At 40.5% G+C, this 17,477-nt stretch overlaps 1 protein-coding gene and 1 pseudogene across 4 annotated transcripts in view; one reads left to right on the forward strand and one right to left on the reverse strand.

The window, feature by feature from the left end:
* Positions 1-17,477, reverse strand: part of SLC24A2 (solute carrier family 24 member 2) — a 303,081-nt gene that overhangs the window by 228,978 nt on the left and 56,626 nt on the right. The gene's annotated exons all lie outside the window — the stretch shown is intronic.
* LOC117098627 lies at positions 2,111-2,858 on the forward strand (annotated as a pseudogene). The gene has a single exon (XR_004443497.1). The product of XR_004443497.1 is annotated as a transcription factor BTF3-like (transcript).

The raw sequence follows: 17,477 nt of genomic DNA on the forward strand, positions 1-17,477 counted from the left end.
CGTAGCATATCTTAGAGGAGTTTTTTCCTTACTCCCAGGATACACAGCTGCTGCCCATATTCCCCTCTGGAGTACAGTTATGTCAGACTTGAAAGAAAATCCCAACCCCTACTCTGCCCTGGTCCTTTTATATCCAGACGTATAGAGCATTGGGGAAAAAAAGCACGCTTTCAGTATACAGGGTTCTTCTTAACAAGGAATATTTACAAACACTGTGATCTCTTGATTCTCAAAGCAAACTCAGCTCTAGCGAGCCCACATCCTCATTTAAGAATGAAAGTGGAGTCAAGGCCTATGAGCCCTGATCAAGATTTCTGCCTCCAGCTTTATAGCTCCTCAAAAACCAGTCTTCACCGAGTCACCTCTTGGCGCACAAATATTTCACACTGAACATTGTGTAGGATTACACTTTCTCTCAACAGGTAATCTTCTTGCTGCAGTAATAACACTTTAATTGCCTGGAAAGGAATATAACTTCAAGAATACATCCAACCAAAAAGGTAAAAGGAAAAGGCAAAATCGGGTTCTATAAACTCTAGTTCTATAGTTTCATGTGTGTGAATGTGTGTAAGCTTGTGTTATTCTCACTTATATTAATTTTGTTTGTTCATCTTGTTTTATTTTAGTAAGAAAGCAAATAAAATTGCAGTGTGGTTCCAAAAAGCAATCAGAAAGCACAGCACTCCCCGTACAACAGGAAAAGGAACAGAAGAGAAGGTTGTGTTTGGCTCCTGGAGACCTCAGCGACCTCCAAACTGAACAGTGTGAAATGTGATTTTGCTCTCTTCATAATGATTATCAAATTCCTGTTGGCTATTACAATTATTTGGCACTAAATATCCTCTACTTGTCATGCATATGACTAACTTAAAATCATTACAGGATGTCATTATTCATATATGGTTAACACAGCTAAATTCATTTGCAGTTTACCAACTGTTCTATAGAATATTTTTGCACCCTGTAGAATTGATCTATCCCAAGGCATCTTCAACGTGATATATAGAGCCTTTCTTTTCTTTTACGCCAAGGGAGGATTTTAGGCTGGCTTTAAAGTTCTAATGAATGCTCCTGGGTACATTGTTTTTTCCTTCTTGTCAGAAAGATGGTATTTTATTTATCACTTGGTAGTATATGTTAAATCATCATACTGTCATATACCTCTGTGAAGTCAATCCCAGATTTATTGCTTGTTCCCATTTCATTCAAGCACCTACAACATTTGGGCTGAAACTTCATCATGATTAAAGAAGCAAAGATTGTATCACCTTATTTATTAGGAAAGAAAAGAAAGCAATTCTGTGTCCGTGGGCTCTAGCATTCCTAGGTTCTTCTTATCAAGCAAATCTGCTGACATTTAATGCTATGGCCTCAGTTTAAGTTAACATACATATTAGACATTTTTATGTGGATAAAACCAAAGAAGAGGGGGATCTGTATACAGTGATATTTTTGTCATCGCCCATTAAACAAAAAAAGAGAATATTTTAGATATAATCCAAATTTTTGAAAAGTGACTTTAAATAACTTACATCACATTAAGCCTGTGATCATTTTGCATTAGAGTTTGACTTTTAATTCTCCCCACTATCTTACCTAACTTATTTTTCCCTATAGCATTTTGCATTTTCCCACACACTACATCATTTAGTTATTTATTTTGTACTGTCTTCCCCTCCCCTACAAGAAGGCAAGCTCCAAGCAGGCAGGGATTTTGGCCAGTTTTGTTCCCTGCAGGAGCTCAGACACTTAGAACAACGACCAGCATGTGGCAGAAACTTGTACCTGTTTGTTGGATGAATGAATATGACATCTTTCACTCTTTCTCCAATTTTTTTAGACATTCAAGTAATTTTGCTATAAATCCATTTCCAGAAGAAATGACTTTTTAAAATTAATTTATTCTAAGTGTGGAAAAGAAGACTCTGAAAAAAATATCCTATAGTAATTTACCTTACATCCCTCTCAGCAAAGGTCTGATCAGTTTTACATTTATTTAAAAGCATGATTGGCGTCCCTGTGTGTATGCACCTAATCTCAGCTGGTTCACCCAAGACCCCCTGAGCACCAACCCTAGTTCCCCGCGTGGCCCCTTATTCGCTCCGACAAGATAAAAGAAACAATCATGAACCAGGAAAAACTCACCAAACTGCAGGCACAAGTGCGCATTGGTGGGAAAGGAACTGCTCGCAGAAAGAAGAAGGTGGTTCATAGAACAGCCACAGCAGATGATTAAAAACTTCAGTTCTCCTTAAAGAAGTTAGGGGTAAACAATATCTCTGGTATTGAAGAGGTGAATATGTTTACAAACCAAGGAACAGTGATCCACTTTAACAACCCTAAAGTTCAGGCATCTCTGGCAGCGAACACTTTCACCATTACAGGCCATGCTGAGACGAAGCAGCTGACAGAAATGCTACCCAGCATCTTAAACCAGCTTGGCGCAGATAGTCTGACTAGTTTAAGGAGACTGGCCGAAGCTCTGCCCAAACAATCTGTGGATGGAAAAGCACCACTTGCTACTGGAGAGGATGATGATGATGAAGTTCCAGATCTTGTGGAGAATTTTGATGAGGCTTCCAAGAATGAGGCAAACTGAATTGAGTCAACTTCTGAAGATAAAACTTGAAGAAGTTACTGGGAGCTGCTATTTTATATTATGACTGCTTTTTAAGAAATTTTTGTTTATGGATCTGATAAAATCTAGATCTCTAATATTTTAAAGCCCAAGCCCCTTGGACCCTGCAGCTCTTTTCAGTTTTTGCTTATACACAATTCATTCTTTGCAGCTAATTAAGCCGAAGAAGTCTGGGAATCAAGTTTGAAACAAAGGTTAATAAAGTTCTTTGCCTAGTAAACAAACAAACAAACAAACAAACAAACAAAAAAACATGATTACTTTTAAAACATAATCAGAAATTACAAATCGGGATCATTCATATGTCTTTCTCAGAGGGGAAAGGGGCTGCTTCCAGTCCTTGTGGTATATCTTTAAAAGTTCAAAAAAGTGAAAGAAAGCAGGTTAACTCTGAGGGCCTAAACAGCTCTGGGAGGTCAGTGTTATCAGCCCTTCTCAAGTGAAATGGCTGAGGCTTACAGGCTTCCACTGCTTGCCAGGTAAGGAAGAGGGGACTGGGAGTGGGATTAGGTGTGTCGGCCATGGAGGCCGTGCCCTTTCTGATCCGTAGTCAGACACATCATCCATGGCACAACTGGCCTTTACCTGAGGCTGTGCCCTTTCTAAGAGCAGCAGTTCCAGACCAGGACCAAGGCATATAGTTCCTCCTTCTCTTGGGTATTTAAGGTTTTCGGAAAGGCAGATGGTCTCACTTGAGTTGCTTTGTATGACTGGCATTTTTAATGAATTAGTGACAGAAAAAAAAAAAAAAAACCTGACTCACTCCCAGCTGGATAGCTTCACAAATGCCAAGCTGAAAAGAATGATATCTCATAAATTCAGGCAAATGGGCATTAAGGGGACTAAGCTGGCTGTTTTTTTAATATACTGAGTATTAGCATTTTCCAGGGCTTCAGGTCGGTAATGTAGTTTCAGCTCAGGAGACTACACCTTTCATTAAAACTCTTTTATTCTTTCTGCTTTGTTATAATGAAAAAATCTTAAGCTATCACACCTGTAGTGATTATAGAAGGCTCTCAATGCTGGTAGGGAGAAAGACTCAGAACAGGCATGTACAATTTTCAAAGACCACATAACTGCTTCAAAAAAAAAAAAAAATGACAGCCGTCACCAACATTTTACATCCAAAAACAAGTTTAATTGTTCAGACTGGAGTTTTAGAAAGCTCCAGACATTGGAAGGCTCCTCAATTTTTGTATAGCCAGAGGCTCAAAGAACTCTAGGCTAGAAGGTTTTATTTACTGATGAGAGAGGGCATATTCAATATCAAAAAATTGTCATTTTTATTTGTTTGCATTGAGACTGAGAATAAAAAGTCAAGCAGCACACCAAAAGGAAAAAAATGTACTGTATGCAAATTAAAAACTAAAATAATTGCCTGCCATGAAAAGAAAAGTGAAGCACAGGAGCCTTAGGTAGGCCCTTTTTGACTTACTCATCTTTAGAACAATTTTAATGTCCATCGTTTCACCTTCCACATAGTAAACAGTAAATGTCTGGTGCATGAATAACAATAAGAAGTAGAACTGAACAGACATTTCTCAAAATAAGATATACTAATGGCCAGCAAATATATGAAAAAATACTCAACATCACCGATCAGGGAAATGCAGATCAAAACCACAAGGAAGTATCATTTCACCCCACTTAGGATGGTTATTTTCAAAAAGACAAAAAATAACAAATGCTGGTAAGGATATGGATTTAAAAGGACTCTTATACACTGTTAGTGGGAATGTTAATTAGTATGGCCACTATGGAGAATAGTATAGAGGTTCCTCCAAAAACTACAAATAGGACCACCGCATGATACAGCAATCCCACTATTGGACATTTATCCAAAGGAAAGGAAATAAGTGTATTGAAGAGATATCTGTACTCCATATTTATTGCAGCACTATTCACAATAATGAAGATATGGACTAAACTTAGGTGTTCAATAACAGATGAATGGATAAAGAAAATGTGTTGTATATACACAATGGAATACTATTCAGCCAAATAAAGAATGGAATCCTGTCATCCACAGCAACGTGGATGGAACTTGAGGATAAGTGAAATAAGCCAGGAACAGAAAGTTAAACAGCACATGTTCTCACGCGTATGTGGAAGTTAAGGAAAGAAAGGGGAGATGATCTCATAGAAGTAAAAAGAAGAAAAGAGGATACAAGAGGCTGGATAGGGCAGGAGGAAGGGAGGACTAGGGAGAGATTGATTAAAGGATACAAAATTAAGCTAGAGACCTGGAATAAGTTCTAGTGCTTTTTCCCAACTGTAGAATGACTATAGTTAAAAATGTTAGATAGTTTCAAGTAGCTAGAAGAAGGATATTGGGCATTACCAACACAAAGAAATAATACATGTTTGAGATGATGGATATGCTAATTACCCTGATCTGATTACTATACATTATTATATGTATCTAAACATCATGATGTACCCTATGAATATGTACCATTATCATTTGTCAGTTGAAAACACAAAATTTTAAAAAATGGAAAAGCACTGCCATTTAAACGTATGAATGCCAGGTCCCTTTACCCAAGGCTGCAGGGAAAGCGAATGGACTACTTGATTGTTTTTGTGAGCACTGTCCATAGCAGCACAGTTGTCTCCCTCGCTTCCTTCAGGCCTCTGAACAACGTCACCAAAGAGAAGGTACAGAATGCAGTGAGAACCATGACAGTGTTTCATTGCCTTCAATGTAGAATGAGTCTTTGGAAAATATTTGAATGTGAAAATTTATCTTGAAGTTAACTTGGCAATATCTATCTAATGTGCAGGTTTTTGATATACTAATTGCATTTATCCTACGGATAAATTACATAGTTATATTTTTAGGATATATAATTATATAAATATATAATTATATAATGCATATAATTTATCTGTCCATGTATACAGAGGTAGAAGTACAAAGATGTTCAATGCCATATTTTTGTGACTGTAGAAAACAACCTAAATTGCCCACCAGTAGGAAAATAGTTAAACAAATGACGTTACAACCTTACGACTGCTAGGCCATTATTTCACAAAATGAGGTAAGTTTATATATAGCAACACGAAAACATATCTAACTTATATATTAAATTAAAAAAGCAAGTTGTATAATTTTGTATCTAGTTGAACAGTCATTGTTTTGTTTAGAATACACGCATATGTATATTAATAGTTTTCATTCCTTTATTGCCTGAATTGCTAAAATATGAATATATTACTTTTGCATTAAAAGTTTAAACATGCTTAAAATATTTTTTGATGCATATATTTTCTAAGCATAAATGACTACATTTAAAGTCACATTTAATAGTGTTTAAATCATCACTCCTACTCCTTTCTATACTTAAATCCTATAACTCTTAGGTTATTTTTTTACCCTTGATAATAAAATTTTTTGACAATGGAAAAAAAGATATTCATCTTTCAAGCACCTTACCTACTTAAAACTGTCACACTTTTCAGTTCACTTTGCTTTATAGTCTATTTGTTCAAATGCTAAGTGATAATTGATTTGTCTTGAGTTCACCTTTCAAAATAAGCCAGCGTAAAACAAACTAGCATAGAACATAAGGCAGTTGATAAATCAAGTTTAGCAATTCTTCTCATTTATATATTGTCTAGATATCAAGCCACCAAATAAACTTTAGAAGGTGGTCTAGCTGGTGGAAAAAGTATGAATTTTAGAATCATGATTTATGTTTGAATCCTGTCTCTGTCATAAGCTACTAGCATAACTTACCTTCTCTGAGCTTCAGTTTCTCCATCTGTAAAATACATTTCTTGTGAGGATTATACATAATGCTATGGAGTGAATGCTGTGTACAACCCCCACCCACATTCAAATGTTGAAGCCCTAACCCCAAGTGTGACTATATTTGAAGATAGTATAAAGAAGTAATTAAAGTTAAATACAATCATAAGGGTGGGGCTTTGATCTAATAACATTTACGTCCTTATAAAAAGAGACACTTAAGAACACTTGTTTCTCTCTCTCTCTCCCTCTCTCCGTGTGTGTGTGCGTGCATGTATGTGCACACATGCTATACGAGAAAACAGCAAGAAGCTGATCATCTATGAGCCAGAAGAAACCAAGTCAGCTGATACCTTGATGTTGGACTTCCAGCCTCCAGTACTGTGAGAAATAGGTTTCTGCCATTTAAGCCATGCAGTCTGTGGTATTTTGTTACAGCAGCCCAAGCTGGCTAATATATGTAGCATAGGTAAAACGCCAAATATAATTCTAAGTACAGGGCCGACACCGAATAAATGGTGACTGCAGGCTGACCACACTTTGCACAGCAACCTGTTAGCGGGGCCTCACACATACTGGAACTGTGTTCTCACTTTGCCTGGCAGCGTAACCTATACCTTGTGAGTCAGTTTCTCCAACCACTTGAGCAAATATTATCCCTCTGGTCTGTGAAATGGGTATGACAGTATATACCAGGGTTGTGAGGATTTGAAAACATGGAGGAGAAGCACTGAGATTGGGTTGGCACATGGCAGGTGCTCAAAAATGATACCTACTGCTGTGTTTTTTATGGATGTCCAATAAAAAACCGTAAAGAACTCCTTGTTCTGTTAAAAACAATCTCTTCCTGGTGAACTTTTAGACATGTCTGCAAAAGGGCAGGTGCAGATATTTGTCCAGCTATGCTCAGCCCAGCGCCTGGCCCCTAGTGGGCACATTATGTCTGCAGCCGAAACTTCCCAAGTGGTTTAGCCCCGCTGGCTAGCATTGAAGAGGCAGAGGTTGTGGGATTAATTTCTTTTTTTTTTTATTTTTTTTATTTATTTTTATTTATTTTTTATTTTTTTTTATTTTTTTATTTTTTATTATACTTTAAGTTCTAGGGTACATGTGCATAACGTTTATATCATGTATAACTCCCCAATGCAATCCCTCCCTCCTCCCCCCTCCCCCTGATAGGCCCCAGTGTGTGATGTTCCCCTTCCCGAGTCCAAGTGATCTCATTGTTCAGTTCCCACCTATGAGTGAGAACATGCGGTGTTTGGTTTTCTCTTCTTGTGATAGTTTGCTAAGAATGATGGTTTCCAGCTGCATCCATGTCCCTACAAAGGACGCAAACTCATCCTTTTTGATGGCTGCATAGTATTCCATGGTGTATATGTGCCACATTTTCTTAATCCAGTCTGTCACAGATGGACATTTGGGTTGATTCCAAGTCTTTGCTATTGTGAATAGTGCCGCAATAAACATACGTGTGCATGTGTCTTTGTAGTAGAGTAATTTATAATCCTTTGGGTATATACCCAGTAGTGGGATGGCTGGGTCATATGGTACATCTAGTTCTAGATCCTTGAGGAATCGCCATACTGTTTTCCATAATGGTTGAACTAGTTTACAATCCCACCAACAGTGTAAAAGTGTTCCTATTTCTCCACATCCTCTCCAACATCTATTGTTTCCTGACTTCTTAATGATTGCCATTCTAACTGGTGTGAGATGGTATCTCATTGTGGTTTTGATTTGCATTTCTCTGATGGCGAGTGATGACGAGCATTTTTTCATGTGTCTGTTGGCTGTATGGATGTCTTCTTTTGAGAAATGTCTGTTCATATCCTTTCCCCACTTTTTGATGGGGTTGTTTGTTTTTTTCTTGTATATTTGTTTGAGTTCTTTGTAGATTCTGGATATTAGCCCTTTGTCAGATGAGTAGGTTGCAAAAATTTTCTCCCATTCTGTAGGTTGCCTGTTCACTCTGATGGTAGTTTCTTTTGCTGTGCAAAAGCTCTTTAGTTTAATGAGATCCCATTGTCAATTTTGGCTTTTGCTGCCGTTGCTTTTGGTGTTTTAGACATGAAGTCCTTGCCCATGCCTATGTCCTGAATGGTACTACCTAGATTTTCTTCTAGGGTTTTTATGGTATTAGGTCTAACATTTAAGTCTCTAATCCATCTTGAATTAATTTTCGTATAAGGGGTAAGGAAAGGATCCAGTTTCAGCTTTCTACTTGTGGCTAGCCAATTTTCCCAGCACCATTTATTAAATAGGGAATCCTTTCCCCATTTCTTGTTTTTGTCAGGTTTGTCAAAGATCAGATGGCTGTAGATGTGTGGTATTATTTCTGAGGACTCTGTTCTGTTCCACTGGTCTATTTCTCTGTTGTGGTACCAGTACCATGCTGTTTTGGTTACTGTAGCCTTGTAGTATAGTTTGAAGTCAGGTAGCGTGACGCCTCCAGCTTTGTCCTTTTGACCTAGGATTGTCTTGGCAATGCGGGCTCTTTTTTGGTTCCATATGAACTTTAAAGCCGTTTTTTCCAATTCTGTGAAGAAAGTCATTGGTAGCTTGATGGGGATGGCATTGAATCTATAAATCACCTTGGGCAGTATGGCCATTTTCACGATATTGATTCTTCCTATCCATGAGCATGGTATGTTCTTCCATTTGTTTGTGTCCTCTTTGATTTCACTGAGCAGTGGTTTGTAGTTCTCCTTGAAGAGGTCCTTTACATCCCTTGTAAGCTGGATTCCTAGGTATTTTATTCTCTTTGAAGCAATTGTGAATGGAAGTTCATTCCTGATTTGGCTCTCTGCTTGTCTGTTACTGGTGTATAAGAATGCTTGTGATTTTTGCACATTAATTTTGTATCCTGAGACTTTGCTGAAGTTGCTTATCAGCTTAAGGAGATTTTGGGCTGAGATGATGGGTTTTTCTAAATATACAATCATGTCATCTGCAAACAGGGACAATTTGACTTCTTCTTTTCCTAACTGGATACCCTTGATTTCTTTCTCTTGCCTGATTGCCCTAGCCAGAACTTCCAACACTATGTTGAATAGGAGTGGTGAGAGAGGGCATCCCTGTCTTGTGCCAGTTTTCAAAGGGAATTTTTCCAGTTTTTGCCCATTCAGTATGATATTAGCTGTGGGTTTGTCGTAAATAGCTCTTATTATTTTGAGGTACGTTCCATCAATACCAATTTATTGAGCGTTTTTAGCATAAAGGGCTGTTGAATTTTGTCAAAAGCCTTTTCTGCATCTATTGAGATAATCATGTGGTTCTTGTCTTTGGTTCTGTTTATATGCTGGATTACATTTATTGATTTGCGAATGTTGAACCAGCCTTGCATCCCAGGGATGAAGCCCACTTGATCATGGTGGATAAGCTTTTTGATGTGCTGCTGAATCCGGTTTGCCAGTATTTTATTGAGAATTTTTGCATCGATGTTCATCAGGGATATTGGTCTAAAATTCTCTTTTTTTGTTGTGTCTCTGCCAGGCTTTGGTATCAGGATGATGTTGGCCTCATAAAATGAGTTAGGGAGGATTCCCTCTTTTTCTATTGATTGGAATAGTTTCAGAAGGAATGGTACCAGCTCTTCCTTGTACCTCTGGTAGAATTCAGCTGTGAATCCATCTGGTCCTGGACTTTTTTTGGTGGGTAGGCTATTAATTGTTGCCTCAATTTCAGAGCCTGTTATTGGTCTATTCAGGGATTCAACTTCTTCCTGGTTCAGTCTTGGGAGAGTGTAAGTGTCCAGGAAATTATCCATTTCTTCTAGATTTTCTAGTCGATTTGTGTAGAGGCATTTATAGTATTCTCTGATGGTTGTTTGTATTTCTGTGGGGTCGGTGGTGATATCCCCTTTATCATTTTTTATTGCATCTATTTGATTCCTCTCTCTTTTCTTCTTTATTAGTCTTGCTAGCGGTCTGTCAATTTTGTTGATCTTTTCAAAAAACCAACTCCTGGATTCATTGATTTTTTGGAGGGTTTTTTGTGACTCTATCTCCTTCAGTTCTGCTCTGATCTTAGTTATTTCTTGCCTTCTGCTAGCTTTTGAATGTGTTTGCTCTTGCCTCTCTAGTTCTTTTAATTGTGATGTTAAAGTGTCAATTTTAGATCTTTCCTGCTTTCTCTTGTGGGCATTTAGTGCTATAAATTTCCCTCTACACACTGCTTTAAATGTGTCCCAGAGATTCTGGTATGTTGTATCTTTGTTCTCATTGGTTTCAAAGAACATCTTTATTTCTGCTTTCATTTCGTTATGTACCCAGTAGTCATTCAGGAGCAGGTTATTCAGTTTCCATGTAGTTGAGCGGTTTTGATTGAGTTTCTTAGTCCTGAGTTCTAGTTTGATTGCACTGTGGTCTGAGAGACAGTTTGTTATAATTTCTGTTCTTGTACATTTGCTGAGGAGTGCTTTACTTCCAATTATGTGGTCAATTTTGGAATAAGTGCGATGTGGTGCTGAGAAGAATGTATATTCTGTTGATTTGGGGTGGAGAGTTCTATAGATGTCTATTAGGTCCGCTTGGTGCAGAGATGAGTTCAATTCCTGGATATCCTTGTTAACTTTCTGTCTCGTTGATCTGTCTAATGTTGACAGTGGAGTGTTGAAATCTCCCATTATTATTGTATGGGAGTCTAAGTCTCTTTGTAGGTCTCTAAGGACTTGCTTTATGAATCTGGGTGCTCCTGTATTGGGTGCATATATATTTAGGAGAGTTAGCTCTTCCTGTTGAATTGATCCCTTTACCATGATGTAATGGCCTTCTTTGTCTCTTTTGATCTTTGATGGTTTAAAGTCTGTTTTATCAGAGACTAGGATTGCAACCCCTGCTTTTTTTTGTTCTCCATTTGCTTGGTAGATCTTCTCCATCCCTTTATTTTGAGCCTATGTATGTCTCTGCATGTGAGATGGGTCTCCTGAATACAGCAGACTGATGGGTCTTGACTCTTGATCCAGTTTGCCAGTCTGTGTCTTTTAATTGGAGCATTTAGTCCATTGACATTTAAGGTTAATATTGTTATGTGTGAACTTGATCCTGTCATTATGATATTAACTGGTTATTTTGCTCATTAGTTGATGCAGTTTCTTCCTAGCCTCGATGGTCTTTACATTTTGGCATGTTTTTGCAATGGCTGGTACCGGTTGTTCCTTTCCATGTTTAGGGCTTCCTTCAGGGTCTCTTGTAAGGCAGGCCTGGTGGTGACAAAATCTCTAAGCATTTGCTTATCTGTAAAGGATTTTATTTCTCCTTCACTGATGAAACTTAGTTTGGCTGGATATGAAATTCTGGGTTGAAAATTCTTTTCTTTAAGAACGTTGAATATTGGCCCCCACTCTCTTCTGGCTTGTAGAGTTTCTGCCGAGAGATCTGCTGTTAGTCTGATGGGCTTCCCTTTGTGGGTAACCCGACCTTTCTCTCTGGCTGCCCTTAAGATTTTTTCCTTCATTTCAACTTTGGTGAATCTGGCAATTATGTGTCTTGGAGTTGCTCTTCTGGAGGAGTATCTTTGTGGCGTTCTCTGTATTTCCTGAATTTGAATGTTGGCCTGCCCTACTAGGTTGGGGAAGTTCTCCTGGATGATATCCTGAAGAGTGTTTTCCAACTTGGTTCCATTTTCCCCCTCACTTTCAGGCACCCCAATCAGACGTAGATTTGGTCTTTTTACATAATCCCATACTTCTTGCAGGCTTTGTTCATTTCTTTTTCTTCTTTTTTTTTGGTTTTCTCTTCTCGCTTCATTTCATTCATTTGATCCTCAATCGCTGATACTCTTTCTTCCAGTTGATCGAGTCGGTTACTGAAGCTTGTGCATTTGTCACGTATTTCTCGTGTCATGGTTTTCATCTCTGTCATTTCGTTTATGATCTTCTCTGCATTAATTAGTCTAGCTGTCAATTCTTCCACTTTTTTTTCAAGATTTTTAGTTTCTTTGCGCTGGGTACGTAATTCCTCCTTTAGCTCTGAGAGTTTGATGGACTGAAGCCTTCTTCTCTCATCTCGTCAAAGTCATTCTCTGACCAGCTTTGATCCGTTGCTGGCGATGGCTGCGCTCCTTTGCAGGGGAGATGCGCTCTTATTTTTTGAATTTCCAGCTTTTCTGCCCTGCTTTTTCCCCATCTTTGTGGTTTTATCTGTCTCTGGTCTTTGATGATGGTGACATACTGATGGGGTTTTGGTATAGGTGTCCTTCCTGTTTGATAGTTTTCCGTCTGACAGTCAGAAGGACTGTCTGTTGGTCTGTTGGAGATTGCTTGAGGTCCACTCCAGACCCTGTTTGCCTGGGTATCAGCAGCAGAGGTTGCCAAAGATAGAATATTGCTGAACAGCGAGTGTACCTGTCTGATTCTTCCTTTGGAAGTTTCCTCTCAGGGATGACTCCACCCTGTGAGGTGTGGGGTGTCAGACTGCCCCTAGTGGGGGATGTCTCCCAGCTAGGCTACTCAGGGGTCAGGGACCCACCTGAGCAGGCAGTCTGTCCGTTCTCGGATCTCAACCTCCGCGTTGGGAGATCCACGGCTCTCCCCAAAGCTGTCAGACAGAGTCGTTCGCCTCTGCACCGCCCCCGCTGCTTTCCCTATTGGACCTCAGCTGTGGGCTGTCCCCAGAGGTGGAGTCTACAGAGACAGGCAGGTTTCCTTGAGCTGCTGTGAGCTCCACCCAGTTCGAGCTTCCCAGCGGCTTTGTTTACCTACTTAAGCCTCAGCAATGGCGGGCACCCCTCCCCCAGCCTCGCTGCTGCCTTGCGGATAGATCGCCGCAGACGGCTGTGTTAGCAGTGAGGGAGGCTCCGTGGGCGTGGGACCCTCCCGGCCAGGTGTGGGATATATTCTCCTGGTGTGCCTGTTTCCTTAAAGCGCAGTATTGGGGTGGGAGTTACGCGATTTTCCAGGTGTTATGTGTCTCAGTTCCCCTGGCTAGGAAAACGGATTTCCTTCCCCCTTGCGCTTCCAGGTGAGGCGATGCCTCGCCCTGCTTCAGCTCACGCTGGTCAGGCTGCAGCAGCTGACCCGCACCGATTGTCCGGCACTCCCTAGAGAGATGACCCCAGTACCTCAGTTGAAAATGCAGAAATCACCGGTCTTCTGTGTTACTCGCGCTGGGAGTTGGAGACTGGAGCTGTTCCCATTCGGCCATCTTGCTCCGCCGGGATTAATTTCCTCAGTCTGATTAGCTTTCAGAGAAAACTCTGACTTGTAGCTTGGAATGTAATAGTGGCCTGAGGCCACGTCTTGAAAAAAATACTAGCAATACTGGCTATTAAACAGCATGAGCGCCCCCATCCATGCAATTCCATCAGGGCTGGCAGTCTCTCTTATTTTTTTAAATTAATTAATTTATTTTTAATTGACCAATAATTATGTATATTTATGGGGCACAGTGTGATGTTGCGATCTATGCATAAATTGTAGAAAGATTCAATCAAGCTAAGGAACATATGCAATGTCTTAATGAGGCTTTGGCAATGTCAGGCATACATTAGTATATAATCCTAATGTCGCAATCTGAGAGCTACCTCTCCCCCGTGTCTGTACTGGTTCTCCCTCTGCAGCCACTTTGCCAATCACATTTCAAATGCAGAAACCAGACCTGCCTGTCTCAGGGCAGACCATGAAACAGAGACACTGGCTGCCAGGGTCACTTTTGATTGCAGGGCCAGCTGCCCTCCCATCTGCCTGTCAGGCTGGAGAAAAGGCTGAGAATTGAAAATGTGAAAATAATGCAGCCCCAGTGTAAAAAAAAAAACAAAAAACAAAAAAAGAACCCCAGATTTTTCAATTGCCATTATGTGAGTAGAACCTAGGAATTAACCTGTGGCCTTTTGGTTTTATTGTTTCATAAACGAGTAATAGCTAGAGGGAGGTATCCCTTAGACCATTTCAGGCCCAATTGCTATAGAGAAGAAAATGATGACTATGAAGTCACATAAGGATGACACATTTTAGAAGTCTTAAGATGTGACTAAAGAAGAAGTCTTAAGATGCTGGGCAAATTAAGCAAACACTGGGCATGTGAGCTGTTCTCTGGATGGTATCTTGGTCCAAGTTTCCAGAACTACTGCCCTTTGGTGCCTGAGTCTCAGTGATGGGGAGAACAGGGCACTATAAATTCAGAGGCTCTGGGTTTAGAATTTTCTTGGAACAATTTGGGATATCTTTTATTTGTGAATGCATTTTCACATCATTTGGATATTGTCTTAACATTACTGACCTAAGGGTATCAGAATCAAAGCTCTTGATTTTCTTCAGCCCAGAATGCCTCACCAGCAAGATGATCTACTTTCCTTTCTCTTACAATATCCCCTTCAGTCATCCAGCCCATTGCCCCCTCATACCTTTAAGTGAAACCAGATCTTGTTTCCAGTGACAATCTGGAAGGAAGCCTACAGAGAACGCAGCTTGTTGCACACAGCATGAAGACTAGCACAGCACTCACACCTCACTCAGCACCCAGGATTTGCACAGGTGTTCAGGAAGCGTTGAATGAATGAAAAATCATGAATAGAGGAAATCTGCCCACTTAGTTATTTCTGGAGTGATCCCAGTATCCCTTCCAAGTTTTCTTATTATAAAAATCATCTTACTTCTGGTTTGCAGAAGTTCTCCAATGTCCTATGGGCCCCTGATTTTCTCATTCTTAAGAGTTAATTGTTGTCTCTGTTGGGCACCTCTGATCTATGTTTGTGGTTTAACATACATTTATTGAGTGCCTTCTCTGGGCCAAACCTTTGTGAGCAAGGTAGAAAACTCCTGTACTTTTGAAGCTTATATTCTAATGCTAGAGATGGGCAAAAACAAATAAATACTCTTATTTCAGATAATAAGTCCAGGAAGAAAAACAAAATAGAATAAGGGGGAATGGAAAAGAAAGGGGTGGGGTGAGGTTACTTTAATTATGATGATAGAGGCAAGGCTCTCTGAGGAAGTAACATTTGAGCAGAGACTAAATAGAACAGTGTGAGCCATGCAGGGATGTAGTTAGAATTAAAATACGTGATAACAGTAACACAAAAAGTGGGAGAGGTTTAAGTGAAATTAAAATATTCTGAGATTCTTAGTACATGTTGTCTGGAAAGTGGTAAAAGTACTCATTTGTATTGGGCTTTTGTAAGTTAAGCATGCATTATATGTTCTCTACAATTTTAATAAAAGAATAATAAAATAGGGATGGGAAACAAAATATAATAATAATACTTGATTAATCCAAAGAGTAGCAAAAACAGGAGGGAAAAATAATATAGTCTCAGTAAGAGAAAACAGATGATGGATTTAAACCCCAAATATACCCAAAATTACATCAAATATAAATGGATTAGATCTAATTAAATGATTATAAACAAAACAGCGCAAACAATACTCAATCACCTGCAGCTTACAAGAGCTACATTTTGGGGGCGGAGCAAGATGGCTGAATAGGAACAGCTCCAGTCTCCAACTCCCAGCGCGAGCGACACAGAAGACCGTGATTTCTGCATTTTCAACTGAGGTACTGGGGTCATCTCTCTAGGGAGTGCCGGACAATCGGTGCTGGTCAGCTGCTGCAGCCTGACCAGCGTGAGCTGAAGCAGGGCGAGGCATCGCCTCACCTGGAAGCACAAGGGGGAAGGGAATCCCTTTTCCTAGCCAGGGGAACTGAGACACACAACACCTGGAAAATCGGGTAACTCCCACCCCAATACTGCGCTTTAAGGAAACAGGCACACCAGGAGAATATATCCCACACCTGGCCGGGAGGGTCCCACGCCCACGGAGCCTCCCTCACTGCTAACACAGCGTCTGCGGCGATCTATCCGCAAGGCAGCAGCGAGGCTGGGGGAGGGGCGCCCGCCATTGCTGAGGCTTAAGTAGGTAAACAAAGCCGCTGGGAAGCTCGAACTGGGTGGAGCTCACAGCAGCTCAAGGAAGCCTGCCTGTCTCTGTAGACTCTACCGCTGCGGACAGCGCACAGCTGCAGTCCATTAGGGGAAAGAGCAGGGCCGCTGCAGACCCGAACGACTCTGTCTGACAGCTTTGGGGAGAGCCGTGGATCTCCTAACGCGGAGGTTGAGATCTGAGAACGGACAGACTGCCTGCTCAGGTGGGTCCCTGACCCCTGAGTAGCCTAGCTGGGAGACATCCCCCACTAGGGGCAGTCTGACACCCCACACCTCACAGGGTGGCGTCACCCCTGAGAGGAAACTTCCAAAGAAAGAATCAGACAGGTACACTCGCTGTTCAGCAATATTCTATCTTTGGCAACCTCTGCTGCTGATACCCAGGCAAACAGGGTCTGGAGTGGACCTCAAGCAATCTCCAACAGACCAACAGACAGTCCTTCTGACTGTCAGACGGAAAACTATCAAACAGGAAGGACACCTATACCAAAACCCCATCAGTACGTCACCATCATCAAAGCCCAGAGACAGAGAAAACCACAAAGATGGGGAAGAAGCAGGGCAGAAAAGCTGGAAATTCAAAAAATAAGAGCGCATCTCCCCCTGCAAAGGAGCGCAGCCCATCGCCAGCAACGGATCAAAGCTGGTCAGAGAATGACTTTGACGAGATGAGAGAAGAAGGCTTCAGTCCATCAAACCTCTCAGAGCTAAAGGAGGAATTACGTACCCAGCGCAAAGAAACTAAAAATCTTGAAAAAAAGTGGAAGAATTGACAGCTAGACTAATTAATGCAGAGAAGATCATAAACGAAATGACAGAGATGAAAACCATGACACGAGAAATACGTGACAAATGCACAAGCTTCAGTAACCGACTCGATCAACTGGAAGAAAGAGTATCAGCGATTGAGGATCAAATGAATGAAATGAAGCGAGAAGAGAAACCAAAAGAAAAAAGAAGAAAAAGAAATGAACAAAGCCTGCAAGAAGTATGGGATTATGTAAAAAGACCAAATCTACGTCTGATTGGGGTGCCTGAAAGTGAGGGGGAAAATGGAACCAAGTTGGAAAACACTCTTCAGGATATCATCCAGGAGAACTTCCCCAACCTAGTAGGGCAGGCCAACATTCAAATTCAGGAAATACAGAGAACGCCACAAAGATACTCCTCCAGAAGAGCAACTCCAAGACACATAATTGCCAGATT

This window comes from Trachypithecus francoisi, unplaced genomic scaffold, assembly GCF_009764315.1.
Source record: "Trachypithecus francoisi isolate TF-2019V2 unplaced genomic scaffold, Tfra_2.0 Lachesis_group16, whole genome shotgun sequence".
Classification (NCBI taxonomy): domain Eukaryota; kingdom Metazoa; phylum Chordata; class Mammalia; order Primates; family Cercopithecidae; genus Trachypithecus; species Trachypithecus francoisi.